At 39.1% G+C, this 16,324-nt stretch overlaps 1 protein-coding gene across 8 annotated transcripts in view; it reads left to right on the forward strand.

Moving 5' to 3' along the window:
• Positions 1-16,324, forward strand: part of LOC124149287 (agrin-like) — a 472,283-nt gene that overhangs the window by 309,480 nt on the left and 146,479 nt on the right. The window lies entirely within an intron of this gene.

Genomic DNA, 16,324 nt, shown 5'->3' on the forward strand with positions numbered 1-16,324 from the left:
CCATGGGGGGGGATCGGAATAGTTTAAATTATTTATCAGATTTATATGGTTCTTAGTTGTAGTGCATTGAGACAAGAATTGTCGATTTTTCTAGATAGTGTAAATTATTTATCAGATTTATATAGTTTATAATTGTACTGCATTGAGATAGGAATTATAGGTAATTTGTAGACAATGGAGTTTTATTTTTTGTTTCTGGATGATTTTTATGTAGTTATTTTCAAATATGTTGTTAACTGGACCATGATAGATGTAAGATATCCTTGAAGTATTGCTTGCTAGATCATGATAGATGTAAGATATCCTTGAAGTATTGCTTACTAGGCCATGATAGATGTAAGATATCCTGGAAGTATTGCTTGTTAGATCATGATAGATGTAAGATATCCTTGAAGTATTGCTTACTAGGCCATGATATATGTAAGATATCCTTAAAGTATAGCTTACTAGGCCATGATAGATGTAAGATATCCTTGAAGTATTGCTTGCTAGATCATGATAGATGTAAGATATCCTTGAAGTATAGCTTACTAGGCCATGATAGATGTAGGATATCCTTGAAGTATTGCTTACTAGGCCATGATAGATGTAAGATATCCTTGAAGTATTGCTTACTAGGCCATGATAGATGTAGGATATCCTTGAAGTATTGCTAACTGGACCATGATAGATGTAGGATATCCTTGAAGTATAGCTTACTAGGCCATGATAGATGTAAGATATCCTTGAAGTATTGTTAACTGGACCATGATAGATGTAAGATATCCCTGAAGTATAGCTTACTAGGCCATGATTGTAACAGTGGCGAGTGTTTTGACTCTTGATGCCAAGATCAGATTCAGGAGGATCACAAGTTCCAATGTATAATGCTTGACCTCCAGGAGACAAATGTCCCTTGTAACAGTGGCCAGTGTTTAGACTCTAGATGCCAAGATCAGATTCAGGAGGATCACAAGTTCCAATGTATAATGCTTGACCTCCAGGAGACAAATGTCCCTTGTAACAGTGGCCAGTGTTTTGACTCCAGATGCCAAGATCAGATTCAGGAGGATCACAAGCTCCAATGTATAATGCTTGATCTCCAGGAGACAAATGTCCCTTGTAACAGTGGCCAGTGTTTAGACTTAGATGCCAAGGTCAGATTCAGGAGGATCACAAGATACCAACACATGGTTCTTCATCATTCACATCACACAATTGACAAAAAAACATTCTTTGCTTTCCAACCAAGCAAATCATGCACTAACATTGTTCCTTCTTCCAGATTTTAGTATATTGATAAACACTGTACAAACTAATTCAAGTCAAAAAACTTTAAAACATCAAAATCAGTAAAATCCATCCAATTAAATGAAAAGAAAAAAATTATGATCAAAATCAGTAAAATCCATCAAATTAAATCTAAAGAAACCAATATTTGAAATTGTTTTTGAGGGGAGTTCAACTTACTCTTGTAGAGTGGTCAGTTTCAATTGAGCCTTCCATTCCAAATCGGTGTTGCTTTTTAAAATTTTGCAACATATTTTTACACCCAGAATGTCCAGAGAAGATTTATCTTTTTTAGTAGTGGGAACACCTGAGAACAAATGACTTTTTCCCTGTCTTTTCTGGATGAAATTGCCTTCTTTATATATATATGAGTTATTGAACTGTATTCCAGTTATATCACAGCAAGTCTGCTTGATGTGAGAGGAAAGCCCAAAGTCATGCAGGACTTAGACATGTACCACTTTGTTGAAAGCCACTAGTAAAGGTATGGTGCTGACAAACCAAGAAACATAATCAGGGCAAACCTGGGACCATAGGTTTCATTAGGCTTGGTGACTTGGTTGATGCTTGTCATTGTATCCCAACTGCCTGGATCAATGTTCATGTTATTAATCACTGGATTGTCTGGTCCAGACTTATTTTTACAGACCACCGTCATATAGCTGGAATATTGCTGAGTGTGGCGTAAAACAAACAAACCAACAAACCAACAAACCAACATACCATAGGTTTCAGGCATACAAAAGGGACACAAATCTGCACAGAAAACTGTGGCACCTTAGACAACTGTACTAACCTCCTGTCCTTAAAACAATAATAGCAATTACCAGGATCTATTTCCACTGAACAATCTGACCCAAACAATTCCATGCCAAATAATTTGAATTATTTCTTTTCAACTGACCCAATATATTTGGTTAGCAATAACCCATAAACCCTGAAAGAAGTGTGGCCGAATATTCAGCCCAACATGGTATCCCAGTGACCTCCATCTGCTGAAAATGTACGATACTCTCCAGGGTCTACTCCTGCATCAGCAACTACTCCAACATCCATATCAGCATCACTACATTATCACCAGTTTCAGTCAGCATACACAATATTCAATTAATGCTGTTTTTGTCTAGACTGTCTCAGGAGGGCTACACGCCCCTAAAACAAGATCTTGATTAATGCCATAAAGTCATCCTTTACAAACCTATTTGACAAACTGGACAGACTCTCTTGCTGCCATTTACGGTACTGGTACATTATAGTTAAACACAAAACTAAGGACGAATGTCTTAACTAACTGATGAACCATTTTACTGCAAGAAATTCCATAACAAATAAGAAAACATTGGGATACCTTAGAGTGAAAAAGAACAGTAGTCACAGTACAAAGTGAATTCGATGACGAGAGGCAAGAGAAATACCCTGTGCAGCATGAAGACAACTGAAGTCATGACATGTAAGATTGAATACCCTTTCATCACCTGCCCCAGTGGCTCAGTGGGAGAACAATTGGTTATAATATATGTTAGGTTGCAGGTTCAATTCATTGAATTTCCACGTGAAGAAATTGTGACTTTTTAACCAGTCAAAATTTGACATTAGAAACATATTAAAAGGCTGTTAATACAATTCGACTGTAGAATCTAGGTCATACTATCTTTCGAGTATATCTTACAATTCATATTTGAAAACCCCTAAACTAATGGGATTGGTGGTCAGGCTTGCTGACTTGGTTGATGCATGTCATCGATCCCAATTGTGTGGATCAATGCTCATGATACCAGTCACTGGAATATCTGGTCCAGACTAGATTATCTACAGACCACCGTCATGGAGCTTGAATATTGCTGAGTGTGGCATTAAACAACAAACAAACAAAGTAATAATTATTAATAAGTAATAAGAATCTCATGATTGTGGGTTCATAGCCAAGATTCACCCAGGATCTGATTCTTGGTTTGGTAGCACCATAGCTGTGCTCGAGTGTTTAACCAAAGTGGCAGTTAAGATGTGCATCACTTTTGGCTTACATTTAGCTGCTTGTTGTGATGTATCTGAAATACTCTCTAAAACAGTTCAGTGGTTACTCTCTCATTCACAAGGGGCATGGGTGGCCAGTTGTCTAAGGCGCCGTAATTCACTGTGCAGAATTGCGTCCCATGTGCATGCCAGAAACCAATGATTGTGGGTTCGAATCCCTGTTCACCCCGTTTCTAGGTTTGTCCCCACCATACCCGTGCTCGTGGGTTTCACCGAAGTGGTAAACGTCTGAGACCTGCGTCACTTCAGGCTTTCCTCCCACATTAAGCTGACACGCCGTGATATAACTGGAATAATGTTAAAAGCGGTGTTAAACCAAACTCACTCACTTACTCACTCTCATTCACACCATCGCATAAGATGTTTTTAATGGAACATTAGAAAACTTGAGGAACTTTTCAGTATAGCCAAGAGAAATAAGATGGGAGTTATTTCAAAGAAAAATGGCACATCAAATATTATAAAAATATTGTTCTGTTGTCAATTTTCATCTATCACTAATACAGGCTGAAGCAAGGAAGCATTGGTTTCTTAAGAATTGATTTTGCTTTTTGGAAAGACATGATTCAAAGTCAGTGTTTTGCATATTTTGATACATTTTTGGGGTCCACTTTAGAATGTCTAGATTGATTTCGACTTTCATTAATTCCATTATGACAAAATTATTTTCCAGTAAAACTTCTAATTAATCACTGCTGTCAAACCAAATCACATTTTGCCATTTAAAATATGTTTCTTTCCCAATATTAACAACAAGTGGGAGTCCTTCAGTCTGATGGCCTCATCAAAATTCGTTGGGTTACTTCAGTAATTGGACTTTGTTCAAGAATTATTCAGACTCAAAGCTTTTGTAATTACAACAGAAACAGTGAAGTAATGGTTATTGAAACAAAGTATCAAGCATTTTGATTAATACATAAAAAAAACCACTGTGAAAGATATTAAATATGTTTTCATGAGTTAAGGTTTTCATTTTCCATTCTCTCTCAACCGTTCTTGTTATAAAGATACTAGCATGACTATTTGTGTATGATTGAGGTACTGATCCTTGTCCTAAGGCACTCCACCCCTAGGTGAGATTTGGCAACACTTGTTCCTTCACACTGCACTCAAATGTGAATATTGGCATAGCTCCTTCCAAAATGCTCAGCACAAATATGAACCGAGGCAACACTTGTTCCTGAGTACTGTGTAGCAGGACGTGGAGTCATCCCACAGATGACATCCTCGCCTTGTCAGCTTGCTGACGGGGTTAACCTCTTTGGTAATGGGGACAAGGGGTCCGACCTCTGATCAGAAGGTCCGTGGTCCGAATCCCATCACGAGACTTAGAAATTTTATGGCCGCTACAACTGCATTCATTGTGAACATTGGAAGATGCTTCAAGGTAAATAATGCTGTGTCCTTTTTCATTGGTGAAGAGGTTTTTGTTTATTTTTTATGCAAATTCAAAACAGTGACAAATAACGTGCAAGTCTTGCATGCTCTCCATAGGGGTGGCCACTTCATGCAGGCTTTGATATGAAATAGCTGTTCTACTTGCTTTATATGCAGGTAAAGTTTATTGATGTGAAAAGTAAATTATGTATAATCACATAAAGCACAATTCTTTGTTTAAAGACTATTATCGGTATTTCCTGAACTGAAATCAGCAATGCGTTGAAAACAATGGGCAAAACCCACTCTTCTTCATTTAATATCTTTGGAAACCCCAAAGAGTTTGCGTTTAATTTTGTCATGGTAGAAGGGAGACAAACACTGTGTTTCCCATTCGGAGCTAGATAACTACCTGTAGTTTTTACTATGCTAAATTAAACATTTGAAACCTCATGCTGTGCGTTCGGTCCCAAAGTCATTTTAGTAGTGTTAAATCCACAGGTAACCAAGCTCTAAATTGAAAACCCAGTTTGAATATATCCTTATTCAATCTTCTCAAACAAAACATATGCATGCCTAGTCTTGTTGATTTGATAGCTGATGGAACTAATCTATCAGCTTCCATAAAGCTAAAGTTGCCAGTCAAAATGTGGACATTTTGAAATCTTACTTCAGAGTGGGCAACACAAACATTTGCTGGTATGACCCACTTCCTAAATGACAAAGTTGAGAGCTAGAACTGTTATTGCACCTTTCATAAAGACCAAGATATTACTCTCAGACAGAACTGTCCCATTCCAAGGATATATGGCAGGAGTTATGTCCCCTTGGGGGCAATTTCTCAAGATACCACATCTCTGGTAATGGTGAAATGCTCTGAAAAATAAATCAGGTTCTGATATTGGGTCACGAAAATACTGTCAATCAGCAGAGCAGTCAGGAAGTATATTTTTCATTGTCTGAATTCAAAAAGCTGTGACAATTTAATGGTTTATGTCTGTAGAATTGAAATGCACAATTAAATGTGAGTAAGGGAGGCGAGGTGAAAAGGGGATTAATGTTGCGTTCAGGATTATTGTGCTGATATAATGACATGCCTGAGTAGGACTGTACATATCAGTTACATCACAGTGTTACAATATATTATCTTTACTGTTGACAGTGTTACAATATATTATCTTTACTGTTGACAGTGTTACAATATATTATCTTCACTGTTGACAGTGTTACAATATATTATCTTCACTGCAGACACAGTGTTACAATATCTGATCTTTACCGTAGATTGGTTGGTTGGTTTGTTGTTTAACGCCGCACTCAGCAATATTCCAGCTATATGACAGTGGTCTGTAAATAATCGAGTCTGGACCAAAAAATCTAGTGATTAATATCATGAGCATCGATCCACCCACTTGGGAATGTTGACATGCATCAACCAAGTCAGCAAGCCTGACCACCCAATCTCTTTAGTCGCCTTTTATGGCAAGCATGGGTTGCAGAAGACCTATTCTACCCCGGATCTTCATGTGTTTACTGTAGACATTCTTGAGGTTTTGACAGTTCAGCACAGTTATGATGGTTGAAATGTTAGTATCAGAACATATGATGCTGTGACATTTATCAGTCCATAAAGGAACTCAAATATGTCTTCATGAAATAATTGTAAATTGTGTTTAATTAAAACTTGATAAACTAAATTCTTCAGGGAAATCAAATGGTAGAACATTATTGCGTGATCCTGTTATGACATCTTCATGATATAATAATTAAATGTTCATTGAAACAAAAGTTTGCACATTTGTTTTTCGATTCATACCTCAAACAAATACCGAAACACAGTCAATCCTTAATTGGCTTTGGAAGAAGATTAACTCACTGTTTTCCTCTGACAAAGATGGTTATAAGTTCTCCTTAAGACAGTGAATATTGCTTAATGGCATCATTAATTTCAAAACTCATGACTAAACATATTCTAAATATGTTGATGACATTTGGTTTGAATGACTACTTCTTCAGGCAAAGACTATTCCAATCTCTGCCAATGAGGTTTTTTGTAATGTGTACCAGAACTTATATGAGGTTCAGAGAGGTTACTAGCCAAGTGTGTTTCTATAAATGTCATATGTTAGGAATACACACCACAGTAGGCAGGCATATGTTTAATCTTTATTCATCATCATCATCATCATCATCATCATCATCATCACCCAAAGGATTCCGCACTCACAGAAAGACACGCACATCTTTCTACATTAATCGGAACTTTAGGCAATAGTTTATTGAGCTAGTAGGCATTGCATATTGTGTACAATTTAGCACAAGTAGTTCCTGACACTTGACATGATTTGCATACTTATCTAATCATGCATGGTTTATGTGATTGGTGTAGGTGATTGGTTTATCTGATTGGTCAACAATGAGATGAGTACGATATGTTTGTTCACCATGTCATGCTGTTGTAATCCCGCAGCACAAAAAGTAAACTTAGCAGTCTTATGACATGATATATCTGTTTCAAATGAATGGCAGACACATTTATTTTTCTTGTCTGAAACCAATAAAAAGGTCATTTGAGTTGTTTTTTTCTCTTACAAATTATTTACACAGTTCTATATATTCTTTTTTATCTTTTGTTGCACTTTGTGAATGTACAATAATAATAACAAGCATGAAATATTTCATATCCCCACCAATGTGACATTTCTGTTACTATGGCAACTCGAAAAACAAATTTTTAAAAATTCCCAAACCATCAAAAGGCACCAGTTTATCTCTAGACCTATCTATGTGCAAAGTTTGGTTAAGATATCTCTCATGGTTTTTTTAGTTCTGCTCCGGAAACAAAACGTGACGGATGGACAGCACCCATTCCTATGTCCCCCTTCCTATGTCCCCCTTCCTCTTGGTGGGGGGGATAATAAGTTCACTGTTATGCACCAAATTCCATACACAAGTGCATGCTTCTAGCGCTGCAGTTACAAAAAATGATGCATTATATGAAGAACACATTCCTGGAATGGATGTTCTCAGTCCACCCTTGAAAGATGGAAGTGTGGGCGACAGTTTCAGTTCTTGTGGCAGTCGGTTCCACAGTGGAGCGGCCCCAAACTTCTCTCTGACAAAATGATTTCAGTCTGGTTGCAGTGATTTTATGCTGAAGTTTGTTTTTCTTGAAGGTGTGTATTTCTCGAAGAGCTCAGACAGGTACAATGTGACTTACAGATGTGTGTTGTTTATTCCTGTGTGTGACAATATTATTGTTAGGCGTACTTGGAAATACTATGGGGAAAATATAAGACATCAACATCACAGAGTTATCCATTGAAGTTTAGCAACATCGGTCGCAGAGTCCTTGGATGGATAATTGAAGGCTTTGGTCCTGCCCTATGCTGTAGCACAGGTGGTGTTTCCTTAGGCAGGTGATAGCAGGAAGCAGTGAATGGGTCAGTGGTAGGATGAGATGGTAATATGACTCTTTCCTTCCCGCACCTCACAGGAAGCTTGAGGGTATACTTACCAGGGAGCTGAGAATGAAAATTCTGATCCAGTGACGAGGGTAATAATAACACCTATCATTGTCTGAGGGCATTTGGGCAGTTAGAAATTGTAAAGTGAGCTATACAAATTCTTCAGAGATATGATATGATATGATATGATATGATATGATATGATATGATATGATATGATATGATATGATATGAGAATGATATCTGGCATGGAAAAGTGCCATACAAATGGTCTATTATTGATTTTTTTTTTATTTGCTAGCTGTAATAATTTTGGCACCAGCATGCATTAGTGGTGTTATGTTCACATGTACCGTACTTTAACTGCTTTGCTGAAGGTAATTCAGCTTCAAATCAGGCAAGGCATTTACGCTTATGCTTTGCTGATTTAGGTTCTCCATTGGTTTTGAAATAAACAAATTGCATGTTTTGATAACATTTTCCTGCAAGAGAGGGCGTTATGCCTTCAGATGGATGCTTTAATGTTTCATCCTAACCAAATACATTTGGCAGCTTTCATACATGAAAGATTAGGATCCTTTGTGGGACTCAAAGCCAGGTAATACACTGGTTGACTATTTCCTGTCTAGCGTGCCATGAGATCGTATAAATAGATGCTGAAGAGATTCAATATGTTTCAATCATCAATTCTAAAAAATTGTAGAATGCTTGTTCCATACCTGACATATCTGTTCTGGTTAAAAATGCGGAAGGTCCAGGGTTCGATCCCCGGCCGCGTCATACCAAAAAACGTTAAAAGATGGTACTTTTGTTATAACAAGGACTGGTCGGCTCGGAGTCAGTATACTGTGTCTGAGTGGGATATTCATGTTAAACTACGGCTTGGTATCTCAGTGAGCTAGCACTATAAATCGGCATCAGTCCAGACTAGTACAAGCAGCAACACACACACACGTGCATGCACGTCACTATATAAGTGCAATAATCTTGGACGTGACGTTAAAACCAATTTCACCTCACCTCTGGTGAGAAGTACACTCAAAGTTCAGAGTGTGATTGGTTGATTGTCATAAATATAACATTTATGCAAGTTTTCAGATTTCTGCGCATGTGCAAAGATATGACTTCAGTGAAATTCCAAATCTAGTAAAGCATGCCAAAGGTCACAGCTTACGACCCCAGGTTCATGTCTTGGATCCCAAAACTTATTACCGAGAGAACCCTGTGGGAATTCCAGGTTAGAATAGCTACCAAGCAATCTAGAGTGGTCATTAAAGTGACCCAATGGTGGTCAGACCCGGTGACCTGGTTGATTGCATGTAATGCAACTCCATTACATGGATCGATGCTCATGATGTCAATCACTGAATTGTCTGGTCTGATTATTTGCAGACTGCCTCATACAGCTGAAATAGCTGAGTGTGGCATGAAACACCAAACAAAAGCAACCATTAGACTCAAAAAGAGATAGAGCAGGTAAATCCTGGGGAGGCCCACATATGTTTTGTGAGTGTAATCACCAGATTGCGAGACTTGGATTGTGCAAAACAGGAAGTGCCGTCTCATGATGGCATGTATTGGAATGGAGACTTGCATCCCCTTGGGGGGTTGTGTTTCTGTGTCAAACTCAAATTACTCTCAGTCACACACCAATCAATATTGCCAGTACTGGCGTCCAATATTGTTTTTGCTGACACTTGATCATGGTCATTGAGGGTAGCGAGGCCTGTACCCTTTTGACATTAGTGCTGAAAAAATATATTTTGTTTTTTATATACTGTAAATCTTGATGTTAACGCAAGCGTGAATTAAATGCGAAAAATACCAGTGGTCTTTGCTCGCATTATTAAACATCGCATTTAAATCAACAATAAGACTTTTTGGACAGCAGAAATACCAACTTAGACATACGCTGAAAACAAACAACTATGTATCCCACATCACTGTTTGTTGAGCAGCACTTGTTACAAGTATGTAAACAATGTCATTCAAACACTAATTACATCATGTGAATTGTCACTGCTGGGGTCAAGACAAGCGTTCTACTCACTCATGTCATCACTGATCACACCTGCAAGTCCAGACAGAAGCCACCCATGCAACAGGGTGTCTTTGTTCTTTGCGACTGCATCAAAGGCTGACACGAGCCAGCGCGCACACATTGTTTTAGCTGAAGTACTCTAATCAGCGCTAATAAGCGGTGCTATTTGGTGTGTGATTGGATTAATGTGAGGTTGGATTAAGGTGAGGGTTCTCCTGTAAACCTGACAGAGGACATTTTGTTTACATATAAATCCACTGATGCTTGAGAGGAGGGAGTGTCGCATTTTTGGCTAGGGGCCAGTGGTCGCACTCTTTTGGAGACACATTAATTTCACGTTTTACAGTATATTATATACATCAGGTCATTAATGTTATGTTAATTAGTGTCATTTGTGGTTGTTTACATGAATTTAGTTATAAGTACATTGTATATTGGTGTCATTGGTGACTGCTTTGGAAAAACCTAGGCCCACTTGCACAAAACGATCTTAGCGCTAAGATGATCATAACTCCATACTTTTACATAGGCTTATGATAGTTGTAGCACTAAGATTGCTTCGTGCAAGTGGGCCCAGATGACATCACTGATATTAATCAAGATGGTTGTTCTCTGTCATGTTTAATATTTGCGTGTCTGTCTGTTTACATTTACCATAATCAGTTATTGATTTCATATCTCTTTATACAACGGTGAAGATGTGAATGTGTGTGTGTGCGGATGGTCCCGCATCTTCCCGGGGCAAGAGAGTAAACTGACTTTAAAAGTCCAGTTTCCACCCTTGCCGTACTAGGCTGGAATTCTGGGTTCGATGGTAGCGCCACCTGTGGCTATTACGAGCTATGTCCCTTCCATGCCTCTCCTATGGACCAATCAGATTCCACCTCTAGTATCACTTGCATTTGCTTCAAACAAACTGGCGGCGCCCAGTCAAGACGATCTGATCGATAATCAAGATCTATATTGTGATAAAACGAGTCTTACATCGCGAAGTGCATCACATCACTTGAGCACCTTGATTAACAACATGTGAAGATTTAGAAAATATCTGTTGACAATGAGTTGGCAGTGCACATGGTTTGCAAATCCTTCAATCGACCGAAATGTGCATGACAGTTTACGATCCGGATTTCGATTTCAATGTGCGATTTTGATTGGACTATGCATAGACTCGTTAGTCCAGCCAAAATGTAACTCCATAATACCAGCCTAGTTCGGCAAGGGTGGAAATTGGACTTTTATAGTCAGTTGACTCTCTTGCCTCGGGAAGATGGTGGTCCCGAGGGGTGATGCAAGGTGTCATGCCACACACTTTCAGTCACCTGTGTCAACTGGTTCCAGTCCCTTGAGTATATGGTATGTGCCACACCCCTTTTCAAAATCATCCTCATCTTCGAATTTATCACACACACGATTCTGACACACATGCTATTTCTATTTACCTAATTTGCAATCAGTTTGGTTGGTTGGTTTGTTGTTTTACGCTGCACTCAGCAATATTCCAACTGTATGATGGTGTAGCAGGGCGTAGAGTCATCCCACAGATGACATCCTTACCAGTTTGCTGACGGGGTTAACCTCTTTGGTCATGTGGACAAGGCGTCCGACCTGTGATCAGAAGGTCCGTGGTTCAAATCCCATCACGGGACTCGGAAATTTTATGGCCGCTACAATGGCATCTGTAAATAATCAAGCCCGGGCCAGACAATCCAGTGGTTGACATCATGAGCATCAATCCACGCAATTGGGACCGATGACATGCATCAACTAAGTCAGCGAGCCTGACAACCAAATCCTGTTAGTCGCCTCTTACGACAAGCATAGACGCCTTTAATGGTAAGCATGGGTTGCTGAAGACCTATTCTAACTGATTAGCTTGGAAATATTAACCTTAAAGACAGCCAGAGTCTGAACATACTGAAGTTTTGACTGATAATACCCCATTCTGAGAACCTCTTTTCTAACTTGGAGACTTTATGTTCAGCACCTCAATACGAGGAATAGTATTCTTGTAAATATTGAAATTGTGACAATTGTTACCCCACCTGGAGCCCCTCACTGCTGGAAACGTGATGATACAAGCTACAGCAGGTTCCATTGTTTTGAAACCCTCAGCTTTCAATGACAAGGAGACAGTGGTTTATGTTCAGCACATTGACTCAGGTTAATACCAGGAATATATTTTATATGATCTTTTGTAATACTGCAATAGCGACAGTTGCTACCCCACCTTGAGCCCCTCACTGCTGGCACCTTTGATGAGACAAGCTACAGCAGGTTTTCTAACAAGGACACAGTGATTTATGTTCAGCACATCTGCAGATTCAGAAAAACTACAGGAATATATTTCATATGTATTCATGTAATACTGGGGGTGGTCTAGTGGTTAAAGCGTTCGCTCATCATGCCGAAGATCCGGGTTTGATTCCCGACATGGGTACAATGTGTGAAACCCATTTCTGGTGTCCCCCGCCGTGATATTGCTGGAATATTGCTAAAAGCGGCTTAAAACCAAACTCACTCATTCACTCACTCATGCAATACTGACAAAGTGACAGTTGGTACCCCACCTCGAACCCCTCACTGCTGGCGACTGTGATGAAGCCAAGCTACAGCAGGTTCCACTGTTTGTATAAATAAGTAATACCCTCGAAGCCTATGCTCCATGACCTCATCACCCAGACACACATTGTCCTATCTATCATTCACACCACTATTGATGACATTATTAATTAATTAGTTTAATTTACAAAGTGGTAAATGTTCTCCTGAATGAGTTACGTTGGTGAAGTCTCCGTGACTAACTCCCACCAACCACAGTGAGAGGGTCTTCATGTATGTGTTATTGATCTGACAACGTTTTACAAGATATTGTGTTCATGTAATCAATTTCATTAATTGATGCACATGTGTAAAAAAGGTTTTCTGTCTCATGCGATGAAATGCTAAATAATTCATTACATTGCCATTGCCATCAATAAAGGAACCTGTTCATGCAACCATATTTATGTCATTTTGGTCTTACATCAATGATGCTTTCAAATGATAGTTCAAACAGTTTTTCTTTGACAGTAACAGCAGCCAGGTTATGGGTTACCTTTTCGTTTCCACTTTTGCTCATAACACATAAGGGGCGGTCGGGTAGCCTAGTGGTTAAAGCGTTTGCTCGTCACGCCGAAGATCCGGGTTCGATTCCCAACATGGGTACAATGTGTGAAGCCCATTTCTGGTGTCCCCCGCCATGATATTGCTGGAATATTACTAAAAGCGGCTTAAAACCATACTCACTCACTCACTCACTCACTCATAACACATAGGGGGCACAGACGGCCCTGAGTCATCTGAGGCCCTGCAATTCAATGTGCAGAGTTGTGTCCCTTGGGCACGTCAGCAACCTATGAATTCCGATTCGCCCTGAAAATGTTTCTCGGTTGGTAAGCACCATGCTTGTGCTCATGGCTTTCATCAAAGTAGTTCACTCACTCACTCACTCACTCACTCACTCACTCACTCACTCACTCACTCAAAGAGTGAAAGTTGGAAGAATGATGTTGATGATAAATCTCACCCAAGTTTATATTGATGTCAATTATATCAATGTCCTTTAACTATTTTAATTCACACTTCAGTATAGAAACGCATACCATGTTAACAGTTTTGCATAAAAGTAACATAAATAGTATTTAACCTTTCATAACATATGGCCAAAATATTCGACTATCAGAAATTTTATGTAAAAATAATTTCTCTCTGTAAATGTGCACAAGTTTTAGCAAATTTATAAAAACGTGCGCATTTATGTATTTTCCAAAATTTCTAATACACTGGGTTCCACTGATATCACAGCACAGCGCCATGACGTCAGTAACACGATACAGTGAAGTTACGTCGACGTCATTGTTTATCTCATTCACTTTTACAGTAAGCAGTAAACAACCTAACATCAAATGGGACCTAATTTGCTTGTTCTCTGGTACATTACGCAGTATATTTGATGATTTGACTTAAAGTCTGTGATTCTTGGTTTGATCCCTCAATGACATCAGACTGAATTGATGTGCCGGTATGTCACAAGGAGACAAGCTGCGCAGTGAAGACAAGACTGGACCAGCAGACATTCTTAAGTTGCTTTGATAATATGTTCAAAATATGCCTCCGTTCAACAAGTGGGTACCCGGTAGGATGAGATGGTAATGTGACTGTAAACCTTCTACATCTAGCACCTCACAGGTGAGATGAAATGGGGTTTTACGTCGCGTCCAAGATTATTGCACTTATATAGCGACGTGCATGTACGTGTGTGTGTTTGTGTGGCTGCTTGTACTAGTCCGGACTGATGCCGATTTATAGTGCTAGCCCACTGAGATACCATGCCGCAGTTTAACATGAATATCCCACTCAGACACAGTATACTGACTCCGAGCCGACCAGTCCTTGTTTTAGCCCCTTAATGCCGAGCGCCAGACAGGGTAACAACAAGTACCATCTTTTAACGTCTTTTGGTATGACGCGGCCGGGGATCGAAGCCCGGACCTTCCGCTCTCCAGGCGGACGCTCTACCACTAGACCACGGTGGCGGTCAGCACCTCACAGTCAGCTTGGGTTGTGTCCTCCCCAGGGTAATAATGCATCGCTTCAAGCATACATGGAGTAATGTGTGGAGTAATGCACTTTACAAATGGACAACTACAGCAGAAGGACAGGTCATAGTTATGTCATACTCACTCAGCTCAGTCAGGAAATTAAAAGCAAACAGTTCCATTAACCGTTGTTTTGAACGTCATGAAGAATATCGTTAATGGCTGATTGTTCCTTGAAAGATGTTATGCCTTCAATTAAACAACTGTTTTGTTATCTCAGCGCAGACCATCTTGAATTCAGGAGTATTAAAGACTTTGGATTAACTTTGTTTTTTTTCAACTAAGTATATTTGCACTTAGATTAGGAAGGGCATCCAACAGCTTTCAGTTTAGTTAGCTATGCACTATCTAAAATATTTATTCACTTCGTGGAAAGTTTAAACAAGACTTAGCATGCAGTGTTTCAGCCAATCGATTTTGGTTCGAGCAAACAATTCCATACTCTCATACATATTCAGGGCCTTGATGCTAATACATGTTAACCATACAGATTGAGGGATAAAAAGTGGTCCAACGTAAAAAGTTTGTTTGTACACCTGTATGTGACCAACTCTTGAAATTGCCTAAATTCTGTTTTACTTTCAAGAGCATGCTGAAGGTCAGGCTTGTTTAAATTCTGACTAAATACAAGTTCAAACCGGATCAATAATTGTACGTTGGAAGAAGAGAACGTCAAGAAGTTTGTTTTCAAAATTAATGGCAGTTCTGATTATGCATGTTTTGGGCCAACCTGAGGGCTCAATAGAGAGATGCATTTTTGCTGTAACAGGAATTGTCAAGATCAGTTCTTGGTGCGTTTAAGGCCAAATTCTTTTGTTTTCAATTTTGTACATGAAATTTAAATGTAGATAGACCTCAATGAGATGCAAGCAAATTCCTTCAGCTTATTTATGAGTGGATTGTGTTTTCTCTGCTTTTTGCAATACACCATTGATATTATGGCAGGTGACATTATAAACGGGCGTCAAACATTGTGTTTCTAAGTTATATTGACAGTTGAATAAGTGAGGTGAGTTTAAAATTAATATTTTTCATGAATGCCTGGTATCTTCACTGATTCTCAGTGATCCCTTCATGTAATTTTCACGGCTATTTGCCTGTTACACCCAATGGCATCTGTTTCAGTGGATAATCAAGACTGGTTATTCTCTGGCATTGACCTTTTATGTTTTTTGGAACAAGGTTCATGGCGCATGGCTGGCCCAGTTATCTAAGGCGCCACAATTCATTGTGCAGAGCTATGATCCAAAGACGTGCCAGAATCTATATCATGTTTCTAGGTTTGTCAGCGCCATACCCGTGCTTGTTGGTGAGCATGGTAAACATCTTTGTTCTGCATCCCTGCATGCTTTTCTCCCACAAGCTGTCTTTGGCGCCACATTTCGCTGAGCAGAATTTTATTGCGATGGCAAGAACTTTTTTTATCATTGCTTCTATCCTTATTATTTTCCTTGGTTTGTCAGCATGATACCGTGCAAGTTGGTTTCACATCGTTA

The sequence above is a fragment of the Haliotis rufescens genome, unplaced genomic scaffold (genome assembly GCF_023055435.1).
Source record: "Haliotis rufescens isolate VD_foot unplaced genomic scaffold, xgHalRufe1.0.p SCAF_13, whole genome shotgun sequence".
Lineage (NCBI taxonomy): Eukaryota > Metazoa > Mollusca > Gastropoda > Lepetellida > Haliotidae > Haliotis > Haliotis rufescens.